The sequence below is a fragment of the Helicoverpa armigera genome, chromosome 6, assembly GCF_030705265.1.
Source record: "Helicoverpa armigera isolate CAAS_96S chromosome 6, ASM3070526v1, whole genome shotgun sequence".
NCBI classification, from domain to species: Eukaryota; Metazoa; Arthropoda; class Insecta; order Lepidoptera; family Noctuidae; genus Helicoverpa; species Helicoverpa armigera.
Genome location: NC_087125.1, coordinates 7,332,225 through 7,353,624, shown reverse-complemented (window position 1 = coordinate 7,353,624; position 21,400 = coordinate 7,332,225). Strand labels below are relative to the sequence as shown.

General features: G+C 34.4%; 1 protein-coding gene across 3 annotated transcripts in view; it reads left to right on the top strand.

The window, feature by feature from the left end:
* LOC110380368 (trissin receptor) overlaps positions 1 to 21,400 on the top strand; it is an 86,546-nt gene that overhangs the window by 2,368 nt on the left and 62,778 nt on the right. The window lies entirely within an intron of this gene.

The following is a 21,400-nucleotide window of genomic DNA, read 5'->3' as shown; positions in this document are numbered from 1 at the left end:
AGTTAAATTATAATTATGGCAACGTATTGACTACTTACTTTAGAATAAACTTTGAATCCAGAGGGTAAAAACGTTTTCACTTTTACATAAGTAGCTATTGTTTTGAGCAAGTGGTTCTACAGGGCCCCGATTCTCCTATTTTTACTTAAGCGCCATTCGATTGACGTCCGACTGAGATCCGATCCCGAGTCGATTACGATTGAAGCGTATGTGGCATTCCGCTATTTTTTCTTTGAAATAAACGTTTTTATCCTTTTCTATCATTCAATATTGAATCATTTTGTCTGCAAATGATTTACGATTGCAAAATGATTGTACAGCAAACTACCGTATAGACCAAAATCATCAAAATAGCAGACCAATCGCACACCAATCAAATGTCAATCGAATACGATTGGTCTTTTATTAGTAGCAGAATGCCCGATATGGTTAAAACTGCTATTACGATCATATTGCGATTCGATTTCTATTCGATTTTGACATTATTAACTTAGGAGAATCGGGGCCCTGTTTGTACATTTGTCATTTTTTAAATCATATAAAATATCATAAATAGATAAACGCGTAACCATTTTCCAGTTAAAAGACTACAGCTTTTTTAATACAGTAGGTACCTCTGAAGCAATCGCGTGAATAGTATCATTTCACTTCTGGCTGGTTCTATTATGAACAGTCGGTTTCTCCTCCGGTATCTATTCACGCCTCATTTGAAAAGCTTTAAGAAATCTGCACTACATTTATAGCGTGACAAACTTGGATCGTTTCAAAATTAATGGAAGGGAAACAAAATTAATATTTTATTCTTTTACATAACTATTGAATAGGACATCGTGATTTCTTTACCTAACAATTGATATTACATTGATATGATTTGATTAAATCACAACTAAATATATTAGAAAATAATATAAATTTTCGATCTCGGGTGGCGTCAAAAGTAGAGCCCATTGTGTTTCGAGGGATATCATGTGCAGAGTTTCGGCGATTCCATCTGCCATATTCCAGTTCATCAAAATCTTATTGTCGTTTCAGATCGACAGTCCGAAATCAAAGTGTTCAAAGTAAAGTAATCGGTAAGCCGATGCTCTTTCAAAGGTTGACTTAGTATTTTTTACGTTCATCCATCTTTCATCTTTTGGATTTTTCGGATTAGTATCGATTTTAGGCCAGTTCTTTTGAAACAGAATGTCATAGACGACTTTTCTCGCAACAAAGAGAAAATCTGAAAGGCTGTCTATTATATTTTGTAGCAGGAGTACAAACCTGAATATTGTGTTGCCACTGACTTATCTACCTACTCACTTATATTTCTTTAAAATAAATCACAAACGCTTGGGTATATTTCTTGATAATTTTAAATTATAAAAACATCCGATTTTTGAAAAGCTATTTACTTTGACATTGAGTCTATCCCCAAAATTTCGACTACCATGACTGCCATACACTCTACCAAGTTACAGCACCACAATGGGTTTTGTTCGCATATCCAACATATTTCCATGGCCTCAGAAAAATGTGGAGTACCTATGGGGTAGGAATTTAATTTTATATACATCTCCGTATATTTTCGTCATCTGCGTTTTATTGGGCAGCTCATGCCTTTATGCAGACTGGCCGTAGACAGGCACGTAGGCAGGAAGGCAATTTATGGAAATTGAAACCACACACACAATAGTTGAGTTATTACGGCTCAGGCTATATTTTATAGCTCCTATCTTTCTGGTGAATTAGGTCTGCTGGGAATTTAGCTCAGTGAGGGTCGAATTCCAATTGTCAGCTAACTTCTACCCCGTTAAAACGTCAATCCCGTTAAAAGTTCTTTTACCCTTAAAAATCGGTATAAACATTTTAATGAACAGTGGCTGCTTAGGGTTGGTACTTTGTAAAATAGAATTAATTGCAGGAAAGTGATCGCACTTAACATAATTAGAATAAAATACCAATCTCGTGAAAACTCGGGCTTCAGAGCATTTTTGTGAAAAAGGTCGTCCGAAAAGGTACCATGCGTGTCTGTGAAAGACATTGCTATGCGGGGCTATGGTTAGGTAAGGGTATTAGGGTACCCGTGAAATTACATTCACTAGAAGACATTTCAAGTATGCATGGCTATGGAGTGGGCAACGCCAAGGAAATGTTACAGGTTTTCATGGGCCTTGGTGAACTGAAAATAAAAGGTTTATAAAAGAGCAAAACAAAACAAAGCGAAGAACGCTCTTTTTAAATTATTTTACTTAGGCACTAAAATATATCATCTTACAATTAAATCTGCTGTAATCTGTATTTAGTCAAATTCTGATTTCAATTTCAAATGGATTAATTTAAACACGTTTCGTTTGTAATCCTAGGAGTAGGTTCAAAAATGAATTCCCTGTAGATGTACGCGAACATCTGTACAGGGCTGTATTCACACAACCTAAGCTTAGATTAACTCTGATCTCTGTTAGTCAAGGAGACGCGAGGAATTTATTGTTCCAAATCGTATTTTTGGAATAGTCCTTTTGTTGATCTTTCTTATACTTGAAAAGTACCTAGTGTAAAACTTGTAGAGTAATCTTTCATTTAGTTTTGAATTTCAGATACATTGTTGAAGGCACGGTGTCTTGAAACAGATTACAATGCTGATGACTTGTGTGTCAAACTCCCAAGTGCGTGCGTGTCTCTTGCGTAAAAAATATAGGCAAATGAATAATGCAATAAGTGACTTAATAAAAAAAGCAAGCCAAGATAAAGTCACGTATAAAGTCTCAATTTACAAGCAAAATTATATAAATTCTTAATTTAATGATAAAAGTTTGTGCTTGTATATTTTTATTGCATTAAGCTATCTAAGTTAAATTCTCAGTTGGACGCCATGTTAACAATACGAACTTATAATATTAATGAACAAACTTTCGTACGTAAGCAACATTAACCTTCTACGTATTGTATTCAATGGTACTTTGTACGTTTTTCTTGGAACCCCAATGAAAGCGTAGAGTGGTAAATCATATATTTATTTTGTGTTTGAGTTTGTTGCTAGGTACCTAAAACTCCTTATACATAGACACTAAAAGCTCCAGTTTGACTTCTCACAGATTCATGCATATTTAACATATCCTTGTTATGTTGGGTATATGAATTTAATCACTTCCGTTTGCTCAGATCAGATCTACACAGTTGGATAACTCGAAAACAAATGTTCTACGAAATTAGTTTATAGCTTTATGAAAATCTTAAATATAGATGCTCTTACTGTGTACTTGCGTACCTACTCACAATATCTAACTTAGCTTTTATTACCCATTTAAATTCGAATAAAGGTTTACTTATAACAAAATCACTAATATCTTGATCCCTTTAGCTTTATGGATTTATTAATATCTTTCATTATTTCGAGTTAATCAAGTCATTCAGTGTAAAAATCAGCTTTACCGACTATATTGCCCTTTTATACCGTTACGATTTTTTCGGTTCGTTGTTTGATTTAGAAATGATATTTGTATAAACTTTTCGCATAAATCTGCTAAAGCCACATATATTCATTTTATTGTTGACTGTGAATAGCACCAATAGGGGGTGATTTTCGAATGCATGATTGATGGTTTTACCTAAGTTCTTTTTTACTTTTAAATCGGAATATAGCTGAAAGGGCATTTTAGTCAATTAAAATGTAGTAAGGTACCAGGAATATTGCGCACAATTTGTAACTTTCAAGTTCTATCAGAGCAAGAGACAGGCCCGCCGTAAGCGGGCGTGCAGCGCGTGCACCGCACGCGGGCGGCACGTCCTAGGGGGCGGCAAATCGAGCGACCTATCACGTAATATTAAAAAAATACAATATCTTTTTACCAATTATTTGATTTCAATATTTCCGAACACAGCAATAGCGCTAAGAATATAACTTACACTGCCGGTTTCAGTTACATCTGTTGATAATTTTCAAAATTAAAAATTATTAAAAAAGATTTAAGATCAACCATTAGCGTAGCGTTGGGGGAGAGAGCAGGGGGGCAAATGCCCTGGGCGGCACTATTTAGGGGGCGTCAAAATTAACCCATACGGCAAAATTAAACCATAATTACGTAATAAAAATATTTTTACTAAAAATAGATGAGTAGATTAGCAATAAAATTTCAGAAAAAGCCGCCCTCGCTTTGGTCGTCCCCTATCAATTTTGACGGGTTCATCCTTTGCATCCCCAAAAAAATTCGCGCTCGCTGCGCTCGCGCCTCCATGTCAGATATCGCAGTCAGTTGCGATTTTAGGGTAGGGCGCGGTTGGGCTACGGCCCAGGGCGCCGGATATAAGGGGCGCCGCAGGCGCCCCCAACCAATCCTTGATCAGAATGTTACTCCTATTTTTGTAAAATTTTCGCGCTCGCTACGCTCGCGGTTTCCTTACTTGAACGCTTCAATTTTTTATCACATATAGCTACTTTTAATGTCCCAATACTCAAAAAAATTCGCGCTCCCTTCGCTCGCGGCTTCTTCACTTCACAGTCGCTTTTTATTATATATGTTTAGGACTTTTAGTGATCCAAAACTCAAACATTTTCGGGCTTGCTTCACTTTATAGTTGTTTTTATTTTTCAAGAATTTTTTAGTCTACCTAGGCTTACCTAGGCTAGGTTAGGCTACATTTTACGTAATTTTTGCTTCGACTTGTTAACTTTAAAAAAAATATTCGCGCTCGCTTCGCTCGCGCAATCGGTAACTACATGCCTCTCTGTTTTTCGTATGGGTTTGAATTGCAGTTGGAGGGCGCCGTAGAAATCTCGCCTAGGGCGCTGGTAGAGTAAAAACCGGCACTGATCGCAATTTATCTTTGTTTAATTGTTGAGGCATTCAATTCTGAAAAATCATTTTTCGCTCACGTCCGTTATAGCTTTTTGTTCACTTTGGCTTTTTATGATATGTTTACTTCATGAAAACTCTAAGGAAAAAATCGCGCTCGCTTCATGTACATTTGCACTTCATTTCTGTGCATATCTTACTTTTTGACTTTGCTTTGTTAATTTACAGTGGTTTTTATTTGTTTTGTGTCCTAAGACTAAAAAAATTTCGCGCTCGCTTCGCTCGCGCTTCCTTACATATGAACTATGTCTCATGCGTTGACTTTTTCAACGGGAAACCCACCAAAAACCATTAATAACATATTTTACTGAAATTAAACATTGCTATAGATATTCAAGTTCGTTAGTTTAAGTTACCCATAATCTGTTCTAAGCACTTTGATATACATTATGTTGGTACCTACCCATTAATCACAATCTTTCAATACATGGGGGCCACTTGGGTAATGATTGCACTGCATTGATGCCCTAAGCAATTGCTTAGTCTGCTAATGGGCTAATCCAGGACTTCTTAGGTTACTCTAAGACTTAGAGCATTTCAAGTAAATAAAAAGTTATGTGTAATATATGTTATGTACCTATTGCAATATTTAAAAGTGCGTTTTTTGCAATCAGAGCGGTGCATGTACATATTTTTTTCAGTTGGAAAAGTAAGATGGATATGAATGGGCGGAGGGATCCGGACCCCCTGGACCCCTTATATATTTTTTGACAAAACCCAGTATAATATGTAGTCGTAGGGCGGCATAATCGGTTTTGCACGCGGGCGAACAAACAGCTAGCGGCGGGCCTGGCAAGAGATTCACATTAGACGTAAAGTTTTATTTACATGAACAAGTCCAGAGTGTTCTTCGCAAGTTAACTCAGCCATAGTTAAAGTTTAGAGGGTCCTTTGTTAAGAGATGAACAGTTGTGATGGTTGAGAGATTATTAACGATTTTCAAGCAGTTTAATATTAGTGTGTTACGTGTCCTTTATATCGGCTACTGGGCCTTTATATTGTGAATAGATTTTGACAATAAAATTGTAGCTTTCGCCTAGCTGTTCCCCAAATTAGGTAGGTACTTGAAGGTATTGGTTGTATTAGCTAGGTCGTTATGTTATTATATTTCTTTAAAAATTATGAACTTCTACTTTAATATATCTATTTCACGTTGAAATTCCATGTTGTACATTAACACTTGGAAAATATATCATTTTTAAAAGATCTAGTTCCTTCGAGACTACTTCCCTTCCATCATCATTTAACAGTCGGTACCTGGGTATAAGACATACTTATTTGACATGTTATATCTCAATAAAACAAACTTTAGTTTCTAGGTCGTATGTCATAGATACAGAGTAGTAAAGTTTGCGGGATAAGTGTGAGTTTCCTTGATTAGATTCTAGGATATACCAGAAAAATTTGTAACTGACATAGTAAGAAAACATCCGAATTGCGACCAACTGCCCAGCTCCATACAAAAAAACTGATTGGATACTCATGCTTATCCATTTATTTATGGAACTCCTGATCGGTTATATAATCGAGAAAAGCTATTTTAAAATAAAAGCTGTACAATGTGGTGGTTTTTGTAACGGTTTCAAATATCCGAAAAAAGGACCTTCTATCAACAAAGCAACGTTTTAGTCTTAAACGCGGGCTTAAAACTTGGCGATAGTTCAGGTGCAATGTTGGTTCCTTAGTTTAGACATATATAATTAGTATATCCGTTACAACCCAGTCCCCATTGTAAATCTTTTGTGTACACCAAACCAATTTTATCATATTTCTCGGCAAGATTACGTCTTATAGTATAAATATTTGTAAAATATGCCTTAAATTGGAGTGGGTAGGTAGTCCTGTAGGCCATAACCGACGATTTAGTTGAGCCCTGAAGGGACTCACCCGAATAAAGCAAGCACCTAGGTACATAATAAAATTTACGAAGAACGTAGGAATTCTTATTAACGGTAATAATTTGTACTTCAATGAAGAAGACGGCCACGGTAATTGGAATACCTGTATTACATATTTAGAGCAAACAGTGAGAGTAATCTTTTTGAACTTATTCAATAAAAACATCATAATTAATAACATTTTGTATTCAATGATTTCGATATTTCCGTATGGTAACTAGAGACCCAGTAAAAAAAAAATTATGTTGTTAGAAGTTGTCCAATAAAAATACTTATTACGTGTTCTTTTTAATTTCAAGATCGATATCTTATTCTTTCAATTACCAAATGATATCCAAAGTGATTCTAGGTCCCAAGATTTTTCTTAAAAGTACTTATTACGACTGACTATTATAATTTTCATGGATCTACGTGACGAATTTGTAAAGAGAAAAATTCTTTTGTGAGCACAGCAATCAATATATTTGGATGTCAGGGTCAAACGGGAGCCAACAAAAGTGCTTTACGTCGTTGTACTTGTTCCTTTATTCTTGTAAGAAGAACGATTCTAGAGGCATTTGTCCTTCCATAGCTGTAGGGGCTACCTCACCGATATCAGCACAATACAAACACTTATTCATGATTCCGAGATGGCTGCTATTCTCACTTATATTTTCTCATAATACACACTTACATTGATTGAAAGAGATAGATCGAGATTGACATAACAAATCAAACAATGTCGTGTTTGTTCTTTGTTTATTTTTAGACAAAAATAATTGTTTGGATTCTGTTTCCATAACTCAAAGCTCTTGATTTATTTGATTTGACTGGTTTATCATCATGGGCTTGCTGTATAAAAAAACTGACAATACCTACAGTTACATGCAATTAAAATCTTTTATTTGTAAAACCGTTCTATTTTCAACAGGAAAAATAAGCAATAGTTAATCATGGAGCCAGATTTAGATGGCAGTTTCTTCATTACTCACATTAAATTCCACTGTTTGAAGTCGTATCTTACTAACGTATTTCTCTAATTCACCTAACATTGTTCAAAAATCCAATACGGAAAGAATTCCTTTCTAACATCCAATTATTTTCCTTAAATGAGGAATTAATAAGAATTTTCCAAAAGTAATTAAAGATAATTGAACAAATGAGGTCCTTCCTGAAATAGCGTTTGTCATCTAATGCGGGGAATGGGAAGATAGTCACAACTTTAACTTGATTTGATGCTCTATTCGATCCAGAGAATTCAATCTAAAAAGCACGATGTTGTCAATACAATTCATATTACCTATATATGTTTTCTGTCTTCACAACTTCCATATTTTGATGACGCCGGTTATGCAGGGTAGCGCGTGAGCTTATCCTTACAGTTTATTCGCAACTATTCGGCTTAGTAATGTAATAGAATCGGGTAAATGCCTCCAGGGCTATCTCTTCCTCAATCTAGTTAATCATCACCTATTTATCATTACCTTAACTATGCTGGGGTTGGCTTTCAGTCGAAACGGAGACAGCTGGATACCAATCATGGACCTAATATCTTTATTTGTAGTTCTCAACTCAGTTATGACTGGATGGAAGACTTTCGGGCTTTTAACACCCATAATGACAATAATGATTGTCAAAGACGTGCAAATAACATGAGCTTATCAGCATCTATTAGTTTGCCTTTTGGTTTACGAATATCAGAAATCCAAGTTAATCCAGCTCTACTAGTAAACAGACCATAATATTACATTTCACATATCAATAGCGAAAGGTAAATATTAAGGGGGCGCGTACCAAAACAAATTATTGAAATACCTAAATCGAATAAATATGTGGTTTATTGCAAATTCTGTATACGCGATACAAACGACTATGTTATTACTCCCAACATCAAAATATTTCATGTTACGTTATTGAATTAACAGGTAAGGGAATTCCAAAAGCTCTCCATATATATCACTGTAACTGTAATCTATTGATTAATCTCATGTAAGATGCTTGATTGGCGGTCTATGTGAGATCGAAAACCGCGAGATGGATTGTACGGCTTTAATTCATCTGCCAAATCTAATTTCCATACAGACATTGTTTATCGTAATCCTAAACAGTATGAGCAGCAGTTTGTGGCAGAGCTCTATGATTAGCACTATCATTTATGAGCCTTCCGTGTTCTTGTCTTATTAAAACGATATAAAACTAGTTTTCACTCTCAAATCTGATAGTATTCCCATTCCATTTGGCTTAGACCTATTATATTATCTAGAAACGTAACGTAACAAATCGATCTAGACACACGGCAGTGTGTCCGCCAAGTTCGAGCAAAAAAGGCGACACACCGGCCGTGGGTTTTACACGAACCATTTCGGGCCAAATTCGACCCCCCTGTAACTCAAAATCTATTTTATTTACGCATATCAAATTTCTAGTATCTGTTGAGACCCCCTCACTTATCTAAAATACAAAATTTCATTAATATACCTATTGTAGGTCTTGAGATATTGACGTCAGAAAATCGCTATTTTTACTATACACTTATTCACTTATTCACTTATTCACTGACTCACTCATCAAAAACCTAGACCACTTCCAATGGTCGTATTGACTTGAAATTTGGCATGGAGGTAGGTCTTTATGTCAAGGTAAAGGGAAAAATCTGAAAATGGCCAAGTGTGAGTCGGTTTCAAAATAATGAAGGTGTTTTATACCCGGTGTAAATTAATACCCCTAAGGAACTAAAACGAACTAAATGTATCTATATTTATATAATATATCTTCGAATGGTACAAAGGTTTGTATTTAGTCAAAGTAAAGTAAAAATCTGAAAACGGCCAAGTGTGAATCACTTTCGAAAATAACGAATGTGTAACTTTGATCCACGAACATAATATATGATAACATGTCATGTCAGTCAGTTGGTAAATCTAGTCATAGTTAATCTAGTTCATTTCTTTGTAAGAAACATAGTGCATATTAAAAAATCTAAAAGATAGTATAAATGAGACATTTCTTTAACTAACTTCATCATAAGAAAAAAATAAAATAAACAACCTTACAAAAATAAATGAAATCCCACCCAAAACAAAATGTGAAAGACTGCCAAGTTCGATAATATGGGAATGCTTCGCCTATAAAAGAAGTGAGATCTGAATAAGTACCAAGTTCCATACACATACCTCAGTTAAAAATAGTTACTTTTTAATGATGATTACTTGGCAAGTTTTAATAGAAAATTAAATACTTGATTCATTGCGTTTAGTAGGTTTATAACAAGGTGTATGAAAACTTGCCAAGTAACATCATTAAAAAGTAACTATTTTTAACTGAGGCATGTGTATGGAACTTGGTACTTATTCAGATCTCACTTCTTTTATAGGCGAAGCATTCCCATATTATCGAACTTGGCAGTCTTTCACATTTTTGTTTTGGGTGGGATAGCTTTTACAATTTTGACGTGTTGTAAATAGTTTGGAAACTACTGCCAACGTAATTGTATATTGAATGCCAATACATTATTTCATAAGGCGTTTAGGTATAATGCGGTGAAGTATTATTAGACTGGTCAAAACTATTTCGATTTAACACGTTCTTTTATTTTGGTCCCAAATTACCTAATGAATTTTGTGAATGTAAACAAAGTTATAGTTAAACAGTACCTACTATTGTTTTGAAAGACTATTTTCATTCCGGTGAGCCGATGTTTTCGGATGTCGCATGAAAGTGCTTTAAAGATTTTTTTGCATGTGGTTTTTTACATACATTTTAGGTAATCGTAAGTAAAGGATACTATATCTTCGTTACATATCACTTTTGACGAAGCTAATGCTTTTCTATGAATTATTATTTCTTTAAGGTTTTTGTTTTGTTTCTATCTTTCCTAAATAAGAGCACTTACACGATCACGATCGTTAGACAAATAAAATAAACAGACGACTAGATACGAATATTACTTAGGACTTAGGTAACGTACATTATAATCTGATATCCTTGTGATACTTGTACGCAAAATTGCGAGTTAGGTATTTCTTGTACCAATATTTGAATTTCCCTTCTTATGAAACTTTTGTTTTTATTAAAGGTACTTCAATGTTTTATTTGTATTAGAGGTATATTATCTGGAAAAGTTTGTACAATATCTTAGAAACATTGTTCAAAACAAAATAAGGGTGAATTTATTTAGGCCATCTACAGATAATTCTAGGTTATGTAATAAATAGTTCTTAATCTTGACTTAAATGACGGAGCTGTAACACTATGTCGGGTTGTAATAAATTGGGTTGGATTAACGCAACATACGAGTTCGTCATTGGTACAGGTCATTTCATCAGGCTGGTATTACAATGAGCTTGGCGACCGTAATTCCGGCGAGGCACTCAGTGGCTCTTTACTTGTTTATTGTCTAAATCCTAAATAGTTTCGTGTGACCCCACTCCGGGAGTTGGCTTGCGACGCAAAGTTAATTCAAAGTCGGAATGTCCGTATCTACAGGATGTGTGCCTCGGGCTACAAATAGGTCGTAGGTAGTAATTAATTTGGAATTGATCAACTAACCCAACCTCAGCAATTCACAGCTGCATCCAAGTTGAACCTCAAGATTTGGTGCGCTGCCAGAAATCAGATATTATTAAAATAGTCTAAGCGGCACTCGTGCGGACCAATAAGTTTTTGCATTCATTATTAAGAGGAACCAAGTACTTCTAGGTTGTAGATAGAGTTTTAATTTCAACTTATAAAAATGCTGTCAATGAAAATATTCCATTTCAGATTTGAGATTCATTGATATAGAAATCCATTAAGTAATACAAGCTTCACCCACTCAACTTCTTTGTTAGAAACATTCTAGAATGGAACAGGAAATTAGGTTCAGGTAATTCCAAATCGGATATAATAAAGAAACATGGTAATAGTATAATTCGTTGAATAATACTCGAAGCTTGAATGGTGATTTATATAAATTAATTACTAATGCTAGCCATTACTCGCCGAAGTGGATGAGTCTTTGAGTGACGACCGTGAATCGGAAAATGCCGCGTGGGTCGCTAACTCAGTGGACCGGGTAACTAAAGAAAGTGTTTCTAAAAGATGTGAGCTTTGTACTAAATGTAGCTTGTGTGAAGTGCCATGTAAAATTGTAGCGTAGTACCTACTACAGATTGTCACGTAGGTATAGATAAAACCTGTAGAGAGAATAGGTAGCTAGATTCACAGGAAAAATCTCAAATAAATTGATGCCATTTTTTATCCGACTGTAGCGTCGTTTCTGTTTGTTTTGGTGGCAATTCAACAAATGTAATCCTTTTCCTTTCACGTCCGCGTTCTAACAAAGTAGGAAGATTACCTTCCTGGAAAATGAACAACCTTTTAATGTCTTTTTTATCCATTTAATCATACAAACTGAATTTTGCTTATAGTTTAATACAAGCAAGGATTCGGTATGTGAATGACGAAACATCAATTAGAAAATACGTAGAACTAGCTCTGAAACCAAATGCAATTAACAATTAAGAAATTGTGGTTTGACATAATTGCTTTGTTTTCATTCGTAGCGTGAAATAAGTTTTCTTTATTAAATTGGGTGTTTGTTCTAATTAATTGATAGGCCGTGAAATATTATATAATTTTAGACTTGCCTATTTTGAGTTATTGAATTTCAAATTAAAGTGTTTGTAACTTTGTTAGATTTCTGCAGACAATACAATAAACCTACGCCTGTATACTAACTATGTTTAGTGTTCGCAAAGACAAGGGGGTTTGTTGTAACTACGGCTATTGTTAGTCTCGCTTTAATATATTTTCATAAATTATGTATTGATGAAAAAGTTGATGAAAAGATACAAGCAAATTGGCATGTTATACAATATTGATTTCGAGGCCTCAGCACTTTCCATTAATTTTAGGTACCTAAGTCTGTAAATGAATGAAGGGAGTGTTGAATTTATCATAGCTTAGCCTAGACTTCCAATCCTTGTCTATGGGACCATGTCCAAAACCGTAGATGAAATGAAGTATCATATTTGTTTACTTAAGGCCGCTATGCTTTTGAAAAAAAAAAACGAATGAATACAAAAGTAAATACGAAAATGGCGCATATTTTCTTTACTATGGCTAAAATCAACGCACAAGACAGATAAATATACGGAGAACGTAGAAATCCATAGACGAGAAATGGGAAATCCCATTAATGGGTTCTGAGTACTTACATAGATACGGATGTATGCCCCATATTGATATTAATTAAGCGCAAATTCAAGGGAACTCGTTATAAGATGGCAGGATGGCAATTACCATTCGCTTATTAGATTTATCAAGACGCTGGACGACCCTTGAATGTCACTGTTGATAGTTTCCGTATTGTTCATAAGACCTTAAGTATATCTGATAAGCTTAAGTGATTACAAAGCAAATACTTAGTGTGACGAGTAGGTATGATCAACCTCTTTTCATTTTTTATTTATATTCAACAGTTAATTAGTACGGTCTCGTAAATTCTCTAAACTTTTAAAGGTAATTAATATTAGTATAATATGAAATAATTAAATATAAACTATTTAATATTTTAGTGATATTAAAACCTTTTTATTTAATAAAAAGGCAGCAATAATAAATATGGTTTTAGTTGTGTCATTATTTTTTACGTTGATCCATACCTAAATAATAAAGTCTAGTGAAACGTTTCATGTGACTGAAAGCTCAGTGTTCCAAAAAAAAACAATATTTTGAAGTTAAGGTTTATTTTTTAATTTATTTCAGTTTTATTCAAAGTCGAGAGAGGAGAGGTCATCAAAAGGCACATATTACTATTAAGGTATAGGCATACCTTAACAGAGAGTCCAAGTTTAATTTTCGTTAATGGCCATCTATTGAATGAATTGAATGAAAGCCCTTCGGTACACGTCAGCAGTTTCTAATCATTGACATTTACATGTATTTCCGTATTTCTATGTAAACTTTGCGGCAAGCATAGAGTGAAAATAGCAATTGAGTAAAGTATCCTGCGATGTGACAGGCGGTTATTTATGTAATTGACTTATAAACTCGATTCTTAATAGATAACATAAACTAGGACTGCTATTGAAGGTTCTATTGATATCGTATATTGACTCTAGATCCAATTTAATTAGTAGTTCACACCCAGACAGCTTAACCTTTCCAGTAGCTGGAATCATGATAATGATATACTTTATTACAATTTGTAGTCGTAAATTAATAATTAGTTCGGCGGCTAAATGAAAAGCAATTTAGTGCGTACATAAAGCGCAACGGATCTCATTAGATTTTGATGATGTGCATTTAGATTGGAACGGATATATTTTAGAATACTTAATAATGTTTACAGCTTTTCAAATCTGGTTTCGAAGCAAACAAAACCGTTTGAGCTAAGCGATATTTTCAACGTAACACTAATAGAAAAATATTTTAGCAAGTAACGTTGCCAAGTTTTTGATAGACTAGAGCGCTTTTTGTTCGCAATTTCCTGAACTTACACTAGGATTTTCGGAGTTGATCTACTGACTCGGTAACATTGTGAAACAGCTGAATTGCACAACTTTCGACAAATGACAATCTTCTCTCGGTATGATTGGCGTAGGGTCTGACGGTTTGTTTTATTGCTTGCACTAACAAAAAATCCGTGTGTCCAACCGCATGTGTTCGATAAATGCGATTTTTTACATAGATTGGAAATGTATTTCATAATCTGGGCAGCCAATTTCATAAAGTGGTGAAATACCTACGGTTTCATAACCAATTAAGAAAGCTGCACGTATAATAGAACATAATACACCAATAATTGAATAACATATAATAGCAGTAGATATAATGAAGCTTCTCCAATTAATTCAACATTAATTAATTATCGACGAGCTGCCCGTAGCTTCCGCACTCATTTCACAAATGAGGTGCTTTCAGACGTATTCGAACAACTCTAACCTTTAGCGGACTGGTGCAGTCTATGCGACCAAACTCCGAAGACGTAGGTAGTTTGCTTGTTCAGTAGCGCAGTAACTTGTCAAGTGTACAAGTAAGCAAATAATTACGCAATCACACACAGTACTGTCGTACGCAAATGTGTTTGTTCATCAAACACGTGCTTCTATTTGCTTTGGGTACATCAATCATTTTTATGGCTGATTGCTTCTTTGGTTATTATTTGGTAATTTATAACACAATGTATTTATTTATTAAGGTCATTTAGTTCCAAACTTGCTCCCCGTTTTTCTATGGTTATTAATAGAGTAACTGTATTATAAAATTATTATTATTCTCCATTTCTTATGATAGGATTTCAGATAACATTCAAACTGCTCTTGTACTCATTGAGATCAATGTAAAGTGCAGATAGTTTGAAACAAAACAACGTCTAGCTGTGTTTGATAACTTTTGAGAGCGCCGTCGAAAGCAATTTTCGAGGAAAATCAGTTGTTTAACTTGATGGCTGCCGAGGGAAAGTAAACTAGTTAACCAGATTTGGCGCTGTGTGGAAAACAACGAGCTTTTCATAACTCAAAACTTTCATTCACACTCTACTTGGCATTGTATGTCGATACCAGTCGTCGTAGTGCTAATCAATCAATCGGTATATTGCAAACGATAGTTTGAACTGATTGTGTATAGTTAACTTGCGCTGCCTAATCAATAATAGATCAAGTCTAGGAAATTGATTGTTGATGCTTGTTAGCCAACTTAGAATCCTGGGCAATTCTCTGGTTTGTTTTCCTATTACATAATTACCTTCTAATGTTTTTGTTTATATTCAAGAATCTATAGTTAATAAGTTTTAAATACAAAATTATTAGGTTTATATCATGTACCTAGTTCTATGCAAAATCGACAATGTGCACCTTAATGCATTAATAAAAAAGAAATCTCCCGGGATATATTTAGGTACTTAATACTTTACATAACCTTTAAACCCAGGTGTTAAACAAAATTAAATACGACCAAAGCTTTTAGTATTAACGACCCTCTGGCCCATTGCCAGACAATATTGTAAGGCACTTGTCGCTTGACACACTTTAACTCAAATATTTAATATGCATTTTCTGATCTCATCTCACTATTAAAAAAAATCGAGAGAAGAAATTGAATAAGGATTTAAAGGGACCAATAAATCTAACATTGATAGGTATCTGGAAACTTTGCATAACGGCCTATAAACGTCTTCCGCACAACTGAACTCCACACCCGTCATTTAACCAATTGATTTTTGGGGATCAGGCAGCCAAGTCGGCATTTCAGAACTTTATAAAATTGTTCTTCAGTCGAAGTTTCTAGACTCAATAGTTTTTATATCTTTAGGCTTAGGATTTAATAGTTTTAATTATAGTAAAATAAAAATGCGTACTGTGTACTCCACAATAAGGTGATCCTAGTTGCAGTTTGAAAATAGAAATAAGTAGGTAAAGGTCATACTTTCACGTAGGCAATCATAGTTGCCGAGATAATGAATATTTACTTTCCCCTTACTTAGAGGAAACCTATTGTGGGTAGCCATTGCGGAAGGCTTAGCAACATTTATTAGGGTGGGAGAAAGACTAACTAGCAACTAGCAACTTATCGACTATTAGAGCTGGTGAACTAGCTAAATATTGTAGTCCGTGGCTTGACCCTAGCAACCCGCATCTTGTTGATTCAGTCAATATACCTACGTGCTGTGTATTTTACAACCAATGTGCGAAATAAGTGATACGATAGGTACATTTGACCCTTGATTTTACGAACGTAGTACAGTCAATAAAATAGGATTTAAAAAGGCTTAGGTTTAAGTGCCTATGTAAGTCTGTTTTTGAAGAGACCTCTCCGAAGACGTTATTTCTTTATTCCATTTGGAAAAGCGAATGGTAATCCCAAAACATTAGTGTTTTTAAAAAATTTACCTCTCTGCCTTTCCCATTTTTTTTTCATTCATTTCATAAAAGATACGCCACGATAAAGTTTGATGAATTGGTTATTATTTTGGGTCATTATAAAAAAATCAATAATAAATAATCTGTAGCCTTGGTTTCTACAAAAGTAGGTAGGTATAGCTATCCTAAAATTATCAAGAAACATAGTCTTAGTTGTACCAATTTTAATAGATAAGTCCTTCGAGGATAAATGAGCTATAATGGAAGATCAGAATCAGGTACAATCCGCTTCTTCATGCTTGCCTGGCTACAAGTACACACTTTATATAATACACTTCAGGACCGGGAATAGCTGTTTTTTTCACAGTACTCTCTCCTAAATGGAGCAGACAGCGGCATAATATGCCTCCTAGGGTTTCTTTAGGACATTTAAGATAAAATTCATTACCTAGGTTTAGGTTTACTGGGCGTCGCGAAATTGTTTTCAAAACGAAATTATTTTCTTTCTCAGTGACACTGAAGAGAACTCTAGAGAGGCACCCAATAAATTGTCGTATAACTTAAATTAGTTCGGTGAACGGGTAAGCTGAAATGCGTTTGGGAATAATGTCGCGACGAACTTGTGGTTGTGACGAGTTATGTCCCGACTCCCGATACATTAACAGATTTTGTAGGCCACCCAAACTCAGGCAGTGAGTCCATGCAAACGTGTGTTAGTTCAACCACATAAGCGCCCATAAAGTAGCTGATTTATGTTGTTATCATAGTTGTTCCGTTCTCTATTCAAATTAGGGTGGAACCGGACGTGATAGCTTGTAGACTGGTGTTTTTATATCCACACGCCATGTGTTTTGTAATAAAGGCCTCGCTGTTAGCTTTCGTTGGTTAGTGCTACAATGCTCTGAAATAGTGTCATGTTTATTTTAAGAAAATGCTTTTGAGGTTGTCGATTGGTAAACATGGAAAATTGGCTCATTACACAGTTATGTGTAGAGCGCTATGTAGGTGATCGTATTTTTTTCTGATCAAAGTATTTTCACGGGTTCATATTGAAGTAGGTATGATATAGCTACAGCAGGTATAAGGTTAATCTGATACTAAGAATTCTGGTATTTTTAGAAGCACCTTTAACCCAGAAAAGTAAGAATTACTTAGTAACTTTTTTTAAGTTTTCTATTAAGACCTATCTTGAGTTATTTTTATGAAATGTAAACGTATCAAAAAAGAATATGGTCTAAAAATAATACGTTTGCCTTTGAAGTGGATCGTAACTATTCGTGTCAGCTCTGCGGGTCCTTTGATCCTAATTCAATATAACATAATGATACGGTATAAAAATATAAAAAGTTTCATACAAACTTGAATACGGAGAAGCGGTTTCAAAGTGAAATGGGCAAATATGTCTTGGTTGAACATTATTATATTGTGAAATAGCTTTTCACGTTTTAATATTATTAGACTAGAAATACTTTATTTGATAGAAACTTCATACCTAATTTATTTTTAAAGTTAAAGTTTACGTTTTTTTCTATATTACTTATCAGGTAATAGTATCTTTGGAAGGCTTATTCGTAGTTATTTCTCAATTAATTATATCATGAAAAACACAGAAAATGTGGTCCCTACGTACCTATAATTAAACTTTTCTGTCCGTACATAATACCTGCAACTAATGAAGTTGACTCCAATTATCTGGAACCAAACTGCCTTTATGCCTGTCCTAATTTCATGACACGTGCAGCCCAAAGTTTTGGAAATTACGTGTATTAGCTAATGAAGGGTTATTGTTCTACGTTACAGAAATATGAGGCCCACATACATAATCGATATATGACCACCTAATTTATGCTATGTGATTTAGATACAGTAAAGAGAAAGAATGTTACTTGGGAAATGACATCAGATAAGTAGATGAATTTGGAAGAAGAGCACAAGCTGCAACGTTTTCTTTAATTGGGATAAGGGCAGGATAATAAGTATGAGGAAAGAGATTAAAAAAATGTGTTAATCCTTACTAAGATTAGGTTTATAAGTATGCGAAAGTATCTCCGTCTGTCATTCTGTCTGTCGTCCTTTAACGCCAAAACTACTTAAGCGATATGATATTTGCCACATACATACACACACAGTCTAGCTAGAACCTGAGAAAGAACATTGGCTACTTTTTATTCGGGTGCGGGAAGAAGTTCCTTGGGGACGCTGACAGCGAAGTGTTAGTAGATAAATATATAAGTAGAACATGTGCACTTGGAGAGGCCTATGTCTAGCTGTGGACTGCTATAGGCTGATGATGATGATATAGAACATAAAGTACATTTTAGAGGAACATACAAATGAACGCTTATGTTAAAACTTGCTATAAAAGATATGCTATAGATATGTAGGTACTTGGCTATTAGTCATAGATAGATACGATTGGATCTTTGTTTATAACTCATTATTGTTTATTTACAGCTTTGTGTGCTTACAGTCTCATTATGTACGAATTTATTACTATCATTACCGATATATTACAATTCTAGTAATATTAAACTTTAGTAACCGCTATATTGCCAATAGGTTTGTTTACCTAATAAAATATTTATTATCGACGGATATATTTGTGCTATATATGGAATAGCTATTCAAATACTCTTGATTGATTGACAGCCGCTTCAATACGTTATTTTTCTAATTGACAGAGCTTCATAACGCTCAGAAAAACATCTAAAAATAGAAAATCTTTTTTTAACTTCAGTTCGATATCAACTGTCATCGACACATCAGCCATTATTATTATTTATTTCGAATGTAATTGAAACAAACTGCGTCATATTTTTAAGTCCTCTTACAGATTAAAGTATTGGGGACTGAAGTGATATATTGTGTTTCTTTTATGAATTTAGAATGCAAAAGATAAATTATGTTCCTTTGAGAGATGTAACCCGGTTTAAACTTAAGAGCGTGTACGTCAACCGCGCGCCATTTGGCCTAAAATGGTACTTTTCAAAGCACTGTTTCTCAGTAACTACTTATCCTATAACTATGTTATTTTTTAATAACGCAAGGTAATTTCACTGTCTATATAGTTAATTGAACATAAATTTCAATTTGTGTAGTTTAAATACTTAAAACCCCTATAACGTAACAGATGTTTTATAAAATTCCCGTTCAGCGTCTATTTCGAAGCTTAAATTCATGTGAAAACAGTGGCAAATCTAATCATATTTATTTTTTTACTCATAGACGAAATCCCCATGGCTATAGTTAGTTGAAAACATTTTTTGATTTAGGTCTCTATCTTTCAGAAAAAAATATTTTAACAATGTGAAAAATTGAGAATTTCAAATGCTTTTTTTACCTATCTATCTTACTTAATTTAATATAACAATTATTTACTATAGTAATATAACTCTTTCTTTAAAACATAAACTTTATATTATAATTTAATCTCTCGTTTTTATTTTTTTATAAATTATTTAAAAACTACTATAAAACGCTGCACGCGAGTCAACTCAAACCAGACCGCCGCAAGGCTTCACAGAGAGGACGTGTCGCTCCGTCACATCGCGTAGGGTGAATAACCTCTGCCGTGGATACCGAGAATAGAGTACATTTCAAGCGCGACCAACAAATCTTGATACATTACTATTTTATTTAAAGCTCAATTTTGAAGCATATTTTTTTTATCGATTGAGTTGAAATTTTGTTTGAATGTTCAGTTTTAATGACAATGTATGATTCTATATCCAATATGGCGGTATACCCAAGATGGAGAAAAAAATGTTTTTAATGCATTCCTACAATATGGGTATCAAATGAAAGGGCTTGCTATGAATAACTCGAAAAAAAATGTGTCGCGAGTCTAAATCCAATATGGCGGACTCCTTAGGCTAGAAATCACTTATTGCAGATGTCTGTTACCAATCGAGCTATATTTTTTTTTTTTTCATTTTGTATGTACCCAAATTTTGACTTTTGATCTCGAATAACTTTTGAAGCATATAGGATAGATAACTTAAAGCTTTATTTGCAATGGTAAACCCAAGCTCTTCACCAATATTTGGCTTTCCGGCAATTGTTGTTATTTGACCACAATTTTTCGGTCTGGATGGACTGGAACATTCATATAAACAATCAATTTTTCAAATCGGTCCAGGCGTCTTTGAGAAATCGAGAACAATCACAAAACAATCTAATTGAAACCTCCTCCTTTCTTTTTTTGAAATCGGTTAAAATACAGAAACTCTTAACATTGTCATTAATCATCAGTCGACTATTTAGTACTGTTGAAAATTGTATGTAATATACAGAAAGTCCTCAAAACCAAGGTTTTCATAGGTGCCCGATTTTTTTGCAAAAGAGTGTAAGTATTAACGACTTATTTTCATGCTTTTATATTTTAGACATCCATAGACTTACACTATTTTCCCGCTATTAACTATTTACTAAATAATATATTTTTTGTTCTACCAATTTCACTCGAAAGGATCAAAATGGTTTGTGTGACTATACGTGAAGTATGATAGGCACGCACACAGCCGCGACGCTAGTCTGCGCGGTTTTTTGCGTTGAATTACCTAAAGTTGACATCGCGCGCCGAGCGTACACGCTCTTAAAGTTGGTATTCAAAGTTGTGGGTTGAAGTTGCGGCTTAAATAAAACATAAGTTAACGGCACTACAGTTGATAAACCGAAGAATAAAGAACATTGTTTACAACCAGTAAGATGAGGAGGCCATTAAGCCAGAAAACCTATCAAAGGCTAGCTGATCGTTGACTGACAAACTGACAAACAAGTAGTCATAAAATTCTTTATTGTGAGTAAATAGATATTTGCGCCAATAAAGATCCATTAGAACCCATTGAAG